At 35.6% G+C, this 14,699-nt stretch overlaps 1 long non-coding RNA gene across 1 annotated transcript in view; it reads right to left on the reverse strand.

Moving 5' to 3' along the window:
• Window positions 1-1,721: 1,721 nt before the first annotated feature.
• The window catches only part of LOC131400815 (uncharacterized), a 242,689-nt gene continuing 229,711 nt past the window's right edge, over window positions 1,722-14,699 (reverse strand). The window contains exon 6 of the long non-coding RNA XR_009217462.1: window positions 1,722-1,779. This is a non-coding gene — a long non-coding RNA (uncharacterized LOC131400815). The remainder of the gene's footprint in view (window positions 1,780-14,699) is intronic.

The raw sequence follows: 14,699 nt of genomic DNA on the forward strand, positions 1-14,699 counted from the left end.
CTTCCAAGGTAAACTGCCACTGTATTTCCTCCTATGGTGGTAGTTATGGAGAGTTTCCCTATTAACACCTTTTACTTGAGAGAATAGTTGCTTTAATAAACAGCCTTGAAACAGATTGAACCTTTTAGTTAGTCCGAATTTAATCACTATACCAATGAGGCTCATGCAATGATTAAGAAATGATAATCTTGGCAGAAGAGATAAATTATGTTTAAGCTACACTTTTTCCTTTAAAAATTCCTTTTTTCTATGACTCAATTCACATCTGGCTCCTGAGATACGTTACTGAAGGCATAGTCTGTTAGTGATGTACTGTAGAATCCAATAGCCCCACCCAAAAGTAAAGCTGAAATGCCCATAATGCATAGAAATAAAACAGATTATCATCTCATGTGAGCATTTCCTAGTAATGAGATAGCTCTTGGAATAATTGGACTGACCAGGAGAGCCAATACAGACGGCCCTTAATCAGTAATGACAAATTGAAGGCCCTTAATAAAAAAGAAGCTTTGTTTTTCCAGTGCTCTCCATATTAGATATTGGCTGTGCCCTAGAGTTATAAAACTGCATTCTCGTTAATCCATCCACCATGCAACTAAAATCACTTATTTTGGCTTAGGATTCAGGAATATAATTTTTATTTATTTATTATTTTTTGTGTGTGTGTGTGAGGAAGATTAGCCCTGAGCTAACATCCATTGCCAATCCTCCTCTTTTTGCTGAGGAAGACTGGCCTGGAACTAACATCCCAGCCCATCTTCCTCTACTTTATATGGGACACTGCCATAGCATGGCTTGACAAGCGGTGCATTGGTGCACACCCGGGATCCAAACCCACAAACCCTGGGCCACTGAAGTGGAGCACGTGAACTTAACTGCTACACCACCGGGCCAGCCCCAAGAATATAATTTTTAAACCAAAATGATAGAACTACAGTCATTAGATAGCATAGATTCTTCCATGGCAGTATTTAAAATTGATCTGCCCTCACACTTAATTTGAAAAATTTCAGTTTAATTTTCCCACTGTCACTAATCCTCTTTATTCTCAGTTTCCTCCTTGCCTTAATCAGTTGATATACCATATAAAGTTGTGCATAAACTAAATTTCAATGAGAGAAATTTCATTTTAAATGCACTTAACGTTTTCTGTGATGAATTTTATGTAAAGAAATAAATCTTTCTTTATGAATAATCATTCCCAAATACCTGCTAACATATGTTTTACAAGTTCTATACTTATATAGCTCATAATTTTAATGCAGAATATATCTGTATTTTTGCTTTATGCATAACTCTAAGTATCTCTGTTTTGTTTAATTCAACAAAGGGAAACTAACATCGATGGTATGGAGAAGTATCTGGGGTAGCAAGAGCAGGAGATGGCTACCAGCAGCAGGGCTGAAAGGGCAAGGTGAGAGATCCATAACCTAGAAACTAGGAACACCAGTGGTTGTACAGAAGATCCACTCTGTTCCCTTTACTACAGGAATATAGTCGCTTCCCTCCCACTGGCCAAACCCAATCCTGATTAATAATGTCCATAGAGGTCAGACTCCTAAGCACAGAGCAGGGTAGAGAAGGGTAGAGACAGAACTTGTAGCGCCAAAACAAAGAACACCAGGAACAGTGGAAGGTATAGGTAGCATACAGGAAATGGGGGTATTAAAGAAAAATTCACTTAGTGAACGTTGAGACCACTAATGTCCCCTCCATCAGCTCCAGAATGTCAAGCCAGGCAGATTTGATGCTCCAGGCAGGAGAATGGATGGTTCATCTCTGGGGAATGAAAATGAAATGAAAAGCTAGATTAAAAATTTTGAAGATAAAATTGAAAAAAGTTTCCCAAATGTAACACAAAAGACAGAAATGAAAAATGAGAGAAAAAGATAAGTAGAGGATCAGCCAAGAGTTCCAACATTCAACATGACTAACAGCAATAGAGTTCCAGAAAGAGAGAAGAGAGAAAATAGAGGAGAGAAAAATCAAAGAATAAAATTCAGGAGAACTTTCCAGATGGATTTACAGATTTAAAGAACTCACCAACTACCCAGCACAATAGATTAAAGCAGGCCCTCACCAACGGAACATTACCATAGAATTTAAGAACACTGGGACAAAGTGAATATACTACAAGCTTCCAGGGGGGAGGGAAATAACCAGGTCACATACAAAGGATCATAAATCAGACTACTTCTGACTTTTAATAGCAACACAAGAAGTTAGAAGGCAATGGAGCAATGCCTTCAAATGTTTTTGGGAACATGATATCCAACCTATAATTCTATACTCAGCCAAGCTATCAATTAAATAAAAACTTTTTCAGGTATGCAAGATCTTGAAATTTTATCTCCTAGCATCCCCTTGTCATGTAGCTACTGAAATATGTGTTGTATCAAAATGAAGGGTGCAAACCAGAATAGAGGAGGAAATAGAATGCAAGAAACATGGATCTCAGAGACAAAGTCATCCCAGAATGACTCACATGCACTAGGCATGGAAAGTAACCAGTCCAACTTGGAATTTAACAAGTACCTGATTTGTTTGAATGCATTAAGGGGAGATTTAGGTAATTTGGGAAAGAAGCTCAATTAGTGACAAGTGCATGAAAAACTAAGTAACCATAACACAAGGCAATTATTAGCTTCAGGGAAAAATATTTTGCAAGAAAAAGAAAGAATCACAATATATTATGTAGTTCAGTTAGGAATAGTGTTTACATAATTATACTAATGTAAACAGTGAAGATTGCTCTAACTTACAATATGATATAACTGCATTGAGAGGCTAGAGGGACAAGAAGTCTGAATGTATATGGGTGGGGAGAAAAGAAAACTAAATCTTTATTTTCCTTTCTGGGATGTTAATAAATATTCAAATCTGGGAAATCAAGTAGAGATAATGTTATTCAGAGAAATGGAGATGTATACACAAAAATACAACTAAAAGATTATTACATTTTTCTATAATAATTTGTGCAGAATTAATATGTGGAAATATTTATGCATTCAAAACTTTAATGAAAATTTTAAAGTAAATTAAAAATATAAAAATAATTTTCAAAATTTAAAGGTTAAATACTATAAAGAATTAATTTCTGTCATTTTTGAGGTATGATATCTCACGAATTACAGCATGCAATTTTTATCTTTCTTTTCATTACTAGTTTTTTTTTTTTGTGAGGAAGATCAGCCCTGAGCTAACATTTGCCAATCCTCCTCTTTTTGCTGAGGAAGACTGGCCGTGGGCTAACATCCATGCCCATCTTCCTCCTTTATATGAGACGCTGCCACAGCATGGCTTGCCAAGCAGTGTGTCGGTGTGCCCCCAGGATCCGAAGCGGCGAACCCGGGGCTGCTGCAGCAGAGCGCGGGCACTTAACTGCTTGCGCCACTGGGCCGGCCCCTCATTACTAGTTTTTAATATGTTCGTCTGCAAAGAAAAATGTTTCTTATTCTTATTGTTTCGTAAAACATGATTAAATAAAGTCTGTTAGTATTACCGTAAATTATTCTTCTTGTTATTTTGTTTACTAAAGCATGAATAAAGAACCTAGATGCATCTTTGAAAATTTCTACAATTTCTATCATATTGATTAACCTCTATACCGTGCTTATATTACCATGATTGAAACTCTTCTTGAAAATAGGTATCACCCCTATTGAAATATTGGAATTTTGAAATAACTGCAACACATTCCTACATAATAGATGAAAATTGCAAATCTTGTTTTCTAAGACTAACATTCTTTGTCAAGACTCTGATGACTAGGTTCTAATAATGACATTTTCCCAGGACAATTTGAAGATTGTACTTTAGAACTCCTAATTAAGTTCTGTTGCTTCAACATGCCGACACTACAACACACCTACAATGTAATTTTTCTCCTCCACTTTAATGCCTTTTAATTCTATGACAGGCAGGAAAAATTTATCTTACCCATTTCAACATTCTTCTAACTAGGAAAAAAGAAGTGGATGATGGCTGCATATTGTGAGTGGATGTAAAATGAAAAGTATGCTAAGAAAAGGTGAAGATTTACCTATAATTCCTTTGCGTAGTAACTTGAAAAGAATTTATGTCCCATGACTACTTAGGTTATGCAAAATGAATAGGAGAACCAAAGTGGTAAAACATCACTATAAATTCCTAATTTTTTCAATAAAAATAGTAATATCAGGCTTTCTGATGCACATTTAAACCGGAAAACCAGCCTGCAAAATAAGCACTATTACTATAATACTTATTTTATAGATAATGAAACTGAGACATGGCAGAGTGAAGAAATTTGCCCCACTAGGAAGTTGTAGGTCTACAATGTGAACCCAAATATCTTTGAGCAAAGCCCATTCTTTGAGTTACTATTCTAAAATATTTCATATTTAACTTTTAGCTGACAATGATATTCAAATGGATTCTATTTGTGTGTTGGAAGTATAAGATCAGTTGATCTTGTCCCTCATTTATTTTCCATTTAAATACATTATTTCCAATGTTTGTGGTCCAGTTCCAATCTGCTTTTCTTAAAAAAAAAAAAATTGAGTGAGTGAGGAGATGAAATCAGTAATCAAAAATATCCCAACTTGGGGCCGGCCCGGTGGCGCAAGCGGTTAAGTGCGCGCGCTCCGCTGCGGCGGCCCGGGGTTTGCCGGTTCGGATCCCGGGCGCGCACCGACGCACTGCTTGGCAAGCCATGCTGTGGCGGCGTCCCATATAAAGTGGAGGAAGATGGGCACAGATGTTAGCCCAGGGCCGTCTTCCTCAGCAAAAAAAAGAGGAGGATTGGCGGATGTTAGCACACTGCTCATCAAGCCATGCTATGGCGGTGATCCACATACAAAATAGAGGAAGATTGCCACAGATGTTAGCTCAGGGCCAATCTTCCTCACCTAAATAAATAAATAAATAAATAAATAAAATCTCCCAGCAAAGAAAAGCCCAGGCTGAGATGGCTTAACTAATGAATTCTACCAAATATTAAGAAGAATTAATACCAACCTTTATCAAACTCTTCCAAAAAAATTGAAGAGGAGGGAACCCTTCCAAAATGATTTTGCGAGGCCAGCATTACCCTGATACCAAAGCCAGACAAGGACACTGTAAGAAAAGAAAATTATAGGCCAATATCTCTGATGAACAGAGATGCAAAAATCCTCAACAAAATACTAGCAAACCAAATTCAATAGAACATTAAAGGATCATACACCATGATCAAGTGGGATTTATCCCTGGGATGCAAGAATAGTTCAACATATGCAAAATCAATCAATTTAATATACCACAGAAACAAAATGAAGGATAAAAATCACATGCCCAACCCAACAGATGCAGAAAAAGCATTTGACAAAATTCAACATCTTTTCATGATAAAAATTCTCAACAAATTAGGTAAAAAAAGAATGTAGTTCAATATAATAAAGGCCATATATGACAAGCCCACAACTAACATCATACTCAAAGGTGAAAAACTGAAAGCTTTTCCTCTAAGATGAGGAGCAAGACAAGGGTGGCCACTCTCACCACTTTTATTCAACATAGTATTTGAAGTCCTAGCCAGAGAAATTAGGCAAGAAAAAAGTAAAAAGCATCCAAATCAGAAAGGCAGAAGTGAAATTGTTTCTGTTTATTGATGATATGGTCTTATATATAGAAAATCCTAAAGACTCCACCAAAAAACTGTTAAAATAAACAGATTTAGTCGAGTTGTAGGATACAATATTAACATACAAAAATCAGTTGTATTTCTATACACTAACAATGAACTAGCCAAAAAAGACATTAAGAAAACGTCCATTTACAATGGCAACAAAAACAGTAAAATACTTAGCAATAAACTTGACCAAAGAGGTGAAAGATCTGTATACTAAAAATTATAAAATAGTGATGAAAGAGAATGATAAAGACTCAAATAAATGGAAAGACATCCTGTGTTCATGAATTGGAAGAATAAATATTGTTATAATATTTATTCTACCCAAAGTAATCTACAGATTCAATGCAATTCCTATCAAATCCCACTGGCATTTTTCACAGAAATAGAAAAAACAAAAATTTTAAAATTTGTCTGGAACCACAAAAGACCCTGACTAGCCAAAGTAATCATGAGTGGAAGAACAAAGCTGGAGGCGTCACACTTCCTGACTTCAAACTATATTACAAAGCTACAGTAATCAAAACAATATGGTAGGGGCATAAAGACAGATTCATAGACCAATGGTACAGAATAGAGATTCCAGAAATAAACCCATGCAAATATGGTCAACTAATTTTTGACAAAGGTACCAAGAATATACAATAGGGAAAGCATAGTCTCTTCAATAAGTGATGGTGGGAAAACTGGATATCCACATGCAAAAGAATGAAACTGGACCCTTTTCTTACATCATACACAAAATAACAACTAAAAGTGGATTGAACACTTACATGTAAGACCTGAAATTGTAAAACTCCCAGAAGAAAACATAGGGATAAGCTCCTTGAAATTGGTCTTGGAAATTATTTTTTGAATGTGACACCAAAAGCACAAGCAACAAAAGCAAAAATCAACAAGTGATACTACATTAAACTAAAAAGTTCCTACACAGCAAAAGAAACCATCAACAAAACAAAAAGGAAACCTATGGAATGGGAGAAAATATTTGTAAACCATCTATCTAATAAGGAGTTAATATCCAAAATATAGAAAGAACTCATATAAATCAATAGCAAAAAAAATAACCCAATTTAAAAAATGGGCAAAGGACTTGAATAGATATTTTTCCAAAGATGACATACTAATGGCCAACAGGTACATGAAAAGGTGCTAAACATCACTAATCATCAGGGAAATGCAAATCAAAACCACAAGGAGATACCACCTCACACCTGTTAGAATGGCTAACATCAAAAAGAGGTAAGTGTTGGCAAGCATGTGGAGAAAAGGGAACCTTTGTACACCATCAGTGGGAATGTAAATTGGTACAGCCACAATGGAAAACAGTATGGAGGTTCCACAAAAAATTAAAAATAGAACTACCATATGATCCAGCAATCCCACTTCTGGGTATGTATCCAAATGAAATAAAATCACTATCACAAAGAGATATCTGCACTCTCATGTTCATTGCATCACTACTCACAGTAGCCAAGATATGAAAACAACTTAATTGTCCATTGACAGATGAATTGACAAAGGAAATGAAATATATCTCAATCTCTGTATATACCTATTATCTATATGTATATATATCTCAACAGAATATTATTCAGCCTGAAGAATGAAGCAAGTCCTGCCGTTTGTGACAATATGGATGAAACTGGGGGACATTATGCTAAGTGAAATAAGCCAGACAGAGAAAGACAAATATCGCATGATGTCACTGATATGTGGAATCTAAAAAAAAAAAAAAAAAAAAAAAGTTGAACTAATTGTAATAGAAAGTAGAATGGTGGTTACCAGAGGCTGAGAGTTGAGGGGGAAAAGGGAAATATTGATCAAAGGGTACAACTTTCACTTACAGGATGCATAAATTCTGGGGATCTAATGTACAGTATGGTGACTATAGCTAATAATAATGTATTGTATACTTGAAATTTGCTAAGAGAATAGATCTCAGGTGTTCTCACCACACACACAAAAATGGTAACTATGCAAGGTGATGGATATGTTAATTAGCTTGATTGTGGTAATCATTTAACAATGTATACATATATCAAAACATCACATCGTATACTTTAAATATATACAATTTTTATTTGTCAATCATACCTCAATAAAGCTGGAAAAAATAGAAAAAAATCTATGAAATTTAAATATGCTGCCAAACATGAAATCCCACCAAAATAGTAATTTCTGGTTTCCTCTAAATAGATTTCCTTTGTTTGACTCATCACTTGAAATTCTGGATGTTTCGTCTTATTTGGGGATAAAGTGATTCCCTGGCCACCTTATCCACACAATACCCACACCTCTCCCATGTTATTCTCTATCTTCTTACCTGGTTTTATTTTTGTTCATAGCACTTATCACTACCTACCATTACATTATACACTATATTCATTTGTTTATATCTTTTTACCTCAAATATAAATTCCTTGAGGACAGTGACTTTGTCTTGTTTTCCATAACCCTTGTAGCTAGAACAGTGCCTAGCACATAGCAGGCCTCAATTAATACTTGCTGAATGAATGAAAACATATGAATTGATAAATTGTTTTTCACTTGTAAAGAGATATCATAGACACCAAGGAAATAGAGACTCTAAACATTTTAGCATTATATTACATATAATGCATATATTACATGCATATAGTTAAATTCCTGGTCATCTGTCATTTGACCTCTATTCAAAAATCTTTATAATTGGCTTTAAAAAGTGTTATTACTTTGAGTATATTTTTAATTTTGTCTCACTCTGATGTAATCATGTCCCTAAGAAATAAATTTCTACTTAAACTGATTCTAGAGCAGAAGTTGTCCTTTATAAAACTCACTGACAAGATTATCTAAATGACAGACACAATTGTTCGATGAGAATTTTTGTTTCTAATTCATTTTACTTCTGTCCTTTAAAAATAAGGATAGCCATGTAGATTGCGAACTGTTCAAAAGACATTGTTTCCTTCCTTTATATAATTTACAACCTTTTCATTACATTCCCAGCGTTTTTATCACTCATGTGCTATGCTCCAAGCATTTTGGTAAGAGGCACTTCATGAAGAAAACGTAGTAGTGTCTGTAAAATTTGTAAGAAGTATACCTCAGGCATACTTGAAAAAGAGCACATTTTTGACACTTTACATCAATGATAATTCATACTCTAGGGGCCTTTTCTCAATCTTATATATCAGGGAACTAGAAAACCTCTACAGACAGGATGGGTAAATTTCCCAAGGCTGTGTGCCATGTTTCCAAAAGAAGTGGGCTAGGGCTGCTCCCTCCGCACATAAACATTCTCAGAAGTTCAAATCAACTAACGGCCCCTCAAGCAAAAATTTGCTATGTTTTTAGTGCTGCTGTGACACTGCCTGAGAGTTCTCACACTCTGTACGTATGAACACATATCCCTTAGTCACATTACTAGCAGTACCCAAGGGAGAAGTGCCTGGCTTAAGTTATTCCTAGTTTTTGATCATCTGCTAAAGGATAACAATACAAGTTTGCAAGATAAACTATCATTGCAGGAAACGTGTTTTTTAATATGAAAAAAGCATAACATTATCATCCACCTCAAACTGAACATTAATTGGGCCAAAATGAATACATGGAGTATTTCTTAAACATCTCCCCTATGCCTAATGATTTTTCCAAAATTCCGTGTTTTGTTATTTTAATTCACAGTTCAAAACTGACCTCCAAAGCATCACAAATACTATCCCACGTATTGAAATATAGCTGCTCTTGCTGAAGACATTGATAACCTCCTTGGTGCAGAAACTATCTTCAGTTATTTTCAGTCTTATCTTGCTTGAATATCTTCTCCAGCACTTAAAACTACTGAGTCATTTCTTTCATTTATTCAAAAAAAAATTATTGTGCACTTGCTTTGCGCCTGGCAGTGGGAATACAATAATTATTTTTTTTAAAGTCTCTAAGCTCCAGGGAGTTTAGAATCTAGTGGCAAAAAAAATAGTTATCAGATCATTATAACACAGGGTGGTAATGTTATAAAACACTAAGAAAATATTGCAATAATGGGGGGCTCCAGTTCCAGACTTTGGAAGTTAGGAAAGATTCCCATAGGAGGTATCATTCAAAGTGAGTCTGGAAGAATTAGCCCAGTTCTGGGGAAGGGATTTGGGGAAAGGGAATTCCAGAAAAGGGAGCAATATGTACATGAGCCCAGAAGCAAGAGAGAATAGAGAGTTTGGGTAACTTTCAGTAGCTCACGATGGCTAGAGCTTAGAGTATCAGGCCAAAGCAAGGAGAGAAGGGAATGGAGGTTCAGCACATTTGTTATGCTTTGGAGATTGGGATTCATTTGGACAGGAATGAGGAGCCTTGAACTGCTTTCAGCAGAGGGATATATGATCAGTGTGACTGCCTTTTGGAAAACTGATGAAAGCGGTCAAAATAGGAGGCAGAAGGAAATGTTTGGAGGGTTTTGATGGTGGTTTTAGCTAGTCTGGTGGCAGTAAAGAATAAATAGAAGTGGATGACTACATTTAATAGCTATTTGGGATGTAGAAGCAGTGGTTCGTTGCTTATGAGTAGTAATGAAAAGGGAGAAGTTAAGGATGACCCTCGGTCTCCTTCATAGAAACCTTCATGTTCAAGCTGTGTTGCCAAAAAGTGGCTGGATATATAAGTCTGGAGCTCAGGAGAAAGAACTGGGTTGCCAAGTAGGACTACTCCGGTTTCCATTCTACCTCTCTGCCTGCTGCTTTTCTGAACTTATTTTATTTTCCACACAGCTATACATCATATTTCCCATGCTTCCATCCTCAGACATATTCTCTTTTACTCCACACACTCTCTCCTGATGATTTCACGTATGCACTCAGTTTTGACTACCAACTATGTCTTTTGATTCCCCACAGAAGCATTGTATCGGGAAGGTGATCCTGGGAAACATCAATAGAGCAGAAGAAAAATGAGATAGAGAAAGGAAAGTAGCCAATAAAGGGTGAGGGAGCTTAGATATTTATACACCAGTTCCCATCAGTCATTAGTGAAAGGCTGCTGGTCTGGCTCTTCTAGCTTACTAGGAACATGGATACATGAGTAGAGCAGGCTCTGGACACTAGGAAAAATCTTTAGTCATAAAAATGCAATTGAAGTCTGTACTACAATGTTAAGGCCCAAGGACACATGGGGAGGCACCTATAGAATCTGCTGCAACATATGTACAATGATTCCCAAATCTGTAACTTCAGCAGGAAGACAATATTGAAAAGTCAAATTCCATTGTGAAGCCATAAATTGTCATTTAAAATCAGCTATTGATCAAAGGGACCCAGAGAAGAGAAGAGACAAGATATGGTACCAAAAAATACAAGAGAATCAGAGAAGGTGAAAAAAAGATTAAGCATTCAGAGTGCAGTAGATGGCTAGAGCCTTGCTACTCAAAGTGAGTTCTGAGGACCAGTAGCATCAGCATCTCTTGAGAAAATGTTACAAATGCAGACCAATTGAGTTACAACCCACAGTAGCAAGATCCCTAGTTATTATATATACACATTAAAATTTGAGAAACGCTTTTCTCTCTTCTTTAGAACTTGGATCACCATAATGAAGGATTTTTTAATCCTTCTTACTCCTAGCTTATTTTTGGGTGGGCATCCATATTCATTTCCTGCATTCCTTAATCCTTTTAAATAGCCACTAGAGCTAGTAAACCATCTAAGCCGACTCTAGAGCCCTCTCTATTAACCCCCATTGACTATCTTTATGACCTTCTGCAAATGCCATAGGTCAAGTATATATCCTTTCCAAAAGATTATTGCAATACCCTTTTCAGCGGTCTTATTGATTTCTGGGTCTTCATGCTCCAATTTATCCTCCAAAATGACACAAAACAATATTTAAAGTACAAATTACCATACCATTTCCTCACTTAAATAATACAGTGGTTGTACATCAACTTCAGAACAAAATTCTAACTACTTAGTCTATCACTGTGAGATCATCCACGATCTGGTACCCACTTACCTCCTTGCAAGTATACTGGCCTAATATAGTTACTGTAATTTGAGCATTAAATGTAGAGAACTTCCTGTCAATCAAGGCCTGAAGGACATGAGGGTTACACAATCATTATCTTTAAAAGTTTGATACTTGTAAAATTTCCTTCTCTGCCCTGGATTTAACAGTAGGTGCTCCATACAAGGTCCCTTCCTTCCAAGTATGATGCCTCATGGGTTATCTCCAGCCCATAAAATACTTTAAGCATTGTACTCCTCTGTTTAATACCCAGACTTTTATATTGAAGACTTTCCCTGGATTTCCAGATATCCTTCATCTGGGACACAGACAACAGTTGCCCTTTTTCTTGAACACTGAGGTCATAAATCTGTCCTGTCACCTACCACACCTAACCCCAGCTAGGAGAATTTCATCCTAGGCAAGAGTCATGAGAATCCTTCTGACATATGAAGGCAAATCAGGCAATCACCATTTTATGATAGATTATTTTAAAGGGATAAATATATTACTGGTATTCAATTTGAACGACTTTATTACCAAGGCCATAATATAAAGGGAATCAAGCAAAATTACAAACAATATATTTAAGAGTATTTTGCAATAATAGAGATATATTCATATTTTAATTTTATGAATGATAGATAAATGTTAAGGATGTGATACGTTTGCAATCTCAAACAAAACCAACTGGACTTGGACTCAGAGGGCTTGGTTTGCATTCAAGATTGCAATTTGTTGCCAGCAGGAACCAAAGCAAGTCAGTCTATTAAAGTCAGTTTACTCACATATAAATATGGATAATAATACTTACTCTAAATGTTGGTATGAGAACTGAATTAGCCATCAGATGTGAAAGCATCTAGAACAGTGCCCAACAAACAATAAGCACAAAATAAGTATTCGTGTCCTCTTTGTATTCCTCAAACATCAGAAGCCCATCAGCTAAGATAATTTTCAGGGGTAGAAGCTAATTCCCATGAGAGACTCACCATTTAGCAAAACAAACAAAGACAAAAAGCACAGGATTCTATAATTTCTAGAACTAGCAGTATAGCTAATGTAAAACTGCTCTTGCAATAACACCTAGCAATGCTCATCAAAAATGAAACATTTCTATATACAGCAACAAAACATCTGAGGAAAAACAAAGAAAACAATCCCATTCACAATAGCATAAAAAATGAGGAATAAATTTAACCAAGGATGTGAAAGATTTGTACAATAAAAACTACAAAGTTTTGATGAAAGAAATTGAAGAAGACACAAGCAAATGGAAAAATATCCAGTGTTCAGGGATTGGAAGAACTAATATTATTAAAATGTCCATTATACCCAAAGCCATCTATAAATTCAATGCAATCCTCATCAAAATTCCAATTACATTTTTCACAAAAATAGAAAAAAGAATCCTAAAATTTGTATGGAACCACAAAAAGATCCCAAATAGCCAAAGCTATCTTGAGAAAGAGGAAAGCTGGAGACATCAGAATTCCTAATTTCAAACCATACTACAAAGACACAGTAATCAAAACAGTATGGTACTGGCATAAAAATAGACACATAGACCAATGGAACAGAATTGAGAGCCTAGAAATAAACCCTCGCATATACAGTCAACTAATATTTGACAAGCTAGCAAAGAATAACAATGGGGAAATGAAAGTCTCTTCAATAAATGGTGGTGGGAAAACTGGACGACCAGATGCAGAAAAATGAAATTGGACCCCTATTTTACAGAACTCACAAAAAGTAACTCAAAATGGATTAAAGACTTAAACGTAAGACCTTGAACCATAAAATTCCTAGAAGAAAGCATATGGTAAAAGCTCCTTGACATCATTCTTGGCAACGGTTTTTTGGATATGACAGCAAAAGCACAAGCAACAAGAGCAAAAATAAACAAGTAGAACTACATCAAATGAAAAAGCTTCTGCACAGCAAAAGAAACCATCAACAAAATGAAAAGGCAACCTATGGAATGGGAGAAAATATTTGCAAATCATATATCTGATAAGGAATTAATATCCAAGATATATAAGGAATTCATCCAAATCAAAAAAAAAATTCCTACTTAAAAATGGGCAGAGGAACTGAATAGACATTTTTTCAAAGATGACATAAAAATGATCAACAGGTACATGAAAAGATGCTCAACATCACTAATCAGGGAAATGCAAATCAAAACCACAATGAGATCACTTCACGCCTGTTAGAATGGCTATCATCAAAAAAGACAAGAGATAACAAGTGTTGGTTAAGGATGTGGAGAAAATGGAAACTTTGTGCACTGTTGGTGGGAATGTAAATTGGCACAACCCCTATGTAAAGACAGTATGGAGGTTTCTCAAAAAATTAAAAATAGAACTACCATATGATCCAGCAATCCTACTTCTGGGTATATATCCAAAGGAAATAAAAACAGGATTTCAAAGATATATCCGCACTATTCATTGCAGCATTGTTCACAATAGCCAAGACTGGAAACAACCTAAGTTTCCATCAACGGATAAATGGACAAAGAAAATGTGGTATATATTTACAGCGGGATGTTATTTAGCCATGAGAAAGTAGGAAATCCTGCCATTTGCATAACATGGATGGACCTTGAGGGCATTATGCTAAGTGAAATGTCAGACAGGGAAAGACAAATACTGTATGATATCACTTATTTGTGGGATCTAAAATAGCCGAACTCATAGAAACAGAGAGTATAATGGTGGTTACCAGGGTTAGGGGAAATGTTGATCAAAGAGTACAAGCTTTCAATTATGAGATGAATAAATTCTGGGGATCTAATGTACAGCAGGGTGATTATAGTTAATAATACTACATTGTATATTCAAAAGTTGCTAAGAGAGTAGACTTTTTTTTCTTGCTTTGGGACCCTGGGCACGTTTCTTTTTGTTTTTTTTTTTTTTTACTGAAGTCACATCGGTTTATAACATTATGTAAATTTCAGGTGTACATCATTATATTTCGACTAGAGTATATCTTAAATGTTCTCACCACATAGTAATTATGTGATATGATGGATGTGTTAGCTAATGCTACAGTAGTAATCATTTTGCAATATATA

The sequence above is a fragment of the Diceros bicornis genome, chromosome X, assembly GCF_020826845.1.
Source record: "Diceros bicornis minor isolate mBicDic1 chromosome X, mDicBic1.mat.cur, whole genome shotgun sequence".
NCBI lineage: Eukaryota > Metazoa > Chordata > Mammalia > Perissodactyla > Rhinocerotidae > Diceros > Diceros bicornis.